The sequence below is a fragment of the Rhincodon typus genome, chromosome 21 (assembly GCF_021869965.1).
Source record: "Rhincodon typus isolate 14 chromosome 21, sRhiTyp1.1, whole genome shotgun sequence".
NCBI classification, from domain to species: Eukaryota; Metazoa; Chordata; class Chondrichthyes; order Orectolobiformes; family Rhincodontidae; genus Rhincodon; species Rhincodon typus.
Window position 1 is genome coordinate 2482885 of NC_063352.1, and position 1678 is coordinate 2484562.

Below are 1678 nucleotides of genomic sequence, written 5' to 3' on the forward strand. Positions count from 1 at the left end.
CAAGGGCTGCACACAGTTGCTGAACCAACAACAACATTCACAATCTGGGTTAGAGCCAGCCCAGGAATACAGCCTTGAGATCCCAGCTCCCAACACCAGCATCCACTCCAGACAGAATGACCACGATCACCACGCTGTGGCAGATTCTCACCGTCCGCAACTTTGGTTTTTTTTTTGTTGCAAAAGTGTACGGACTGCGCGAAAACCGGTCCGGATGCTGGGTCAGAAATGACCCCTTCTCCAATTAGCTCTGGTAACAATTGCAGCAACCCCTTTCCAAATCCTCAAAGTAGCTTCTTTCTATTTGATGGTAAACAGGGGAGAGAGGGGGAGACACTGAGGAAGGTTGAAGCAAACATTAATTCCCCGGCACCTTTGCCCCAGGGGTGACAGAATCACCCCCCCCCCACTGTTGACAGTAAAATGCCAGGCACTGGTTTGTCTCCGTTTGCCGGTCTTGTGATAGCAATGTGACATTAAATGTGATGAAGATGATTAAATTTTGCAGTTTACACAGAGCTCACCACACCGGCCCTGTGCTGTGCAAGTGATGATCAGCTGCGTGTTTTTAAGAAATTACAAATCGGGCGGTTGCTTTCACCTCGATAAAATGTCCAACAATACAAATTCATAAATCAGAACCCCCTCTCGAGCGCGGGAAAGTAATAGGAAGAAGCCTTAAATGAAAAGAGGTGTCTGCAAATAAAATCTCAGATCCTGTTTGAATCTCAATGAATGAGAAATTGGTTTATCTCGGCTGGTGGAGAGGGGGAAGGATTGGAGGAGGGGACAGAAAGGGAGAGAAAGGGACAGACAGACAGACGGGGTGACAGACAGAGAGAAGGGGGTGTTGACAGAGAGAGGGGGTGACGGATAGAAGGGTGACAGATGGAGAGAGGGAGTGACAGAGGAGGTTGACATAGGGAGAAAGGGAGGTGACAGAGAGGGTGACAGATAAAGAGAGAAAGGGATGACAGAGAGAGAAGGGGATGACGGGGGTGATGAGGTGAGGGGGGTGATGAGGGTGATGGGAGGAGGATTGGGGGTAGGGGTGATGGGGAGAGGGGTTAGTGGGTGTGACGGGGGTGAAGAGGTGTGATGGGGTGAGGGGCTGTTGGGGTGAGGGGCTGTTGGGGTGAGGGGGTCTGAAGGGGGTGAGGGGGTCTGAAGGGGGTGAGGGGGGTGATGGGATGATGGGGTGTGATGGAGTGATGGGTGAGGGGTTGTTGGGGCGAGGGGTTGTTGGGGCGAGGGGGTGATGGTGTGTGAAGGGGGGTGAGGGGATGATGGGCTATTGGAACAAGGGGGTGATGGTGTGTGAAGGGGGTGAGGGGGTGTTGGACAGATGGACAGGGGGATGATGGTATGTGGAGGGAGTGGAGGGGGTGAAAGGGGTGTTGGGGGAGGGGTGATGGGGTGTGAAGGGGTGAGGGTTGAAGGGGGTGATGGTGTGTGAAGGGGGTGATGGACAGATGGACAGAGGGGGTGTTGGGGAGATGGTATGTGAAGGGTGGTGAAGGGGTGATGAACAGATGGACAGAGGGGGTGATGGTATGTGAAGGGGGTGATGGTATGTGAAGGGGGTGAGGGGATGTTGGGAGAGGGAGTGAGGGGTTGAAGGGGGTGATGGTGTGTGAAGGGGGTGAGGGGGTGTGAAGGGGGTGATGAACAGAGGGGG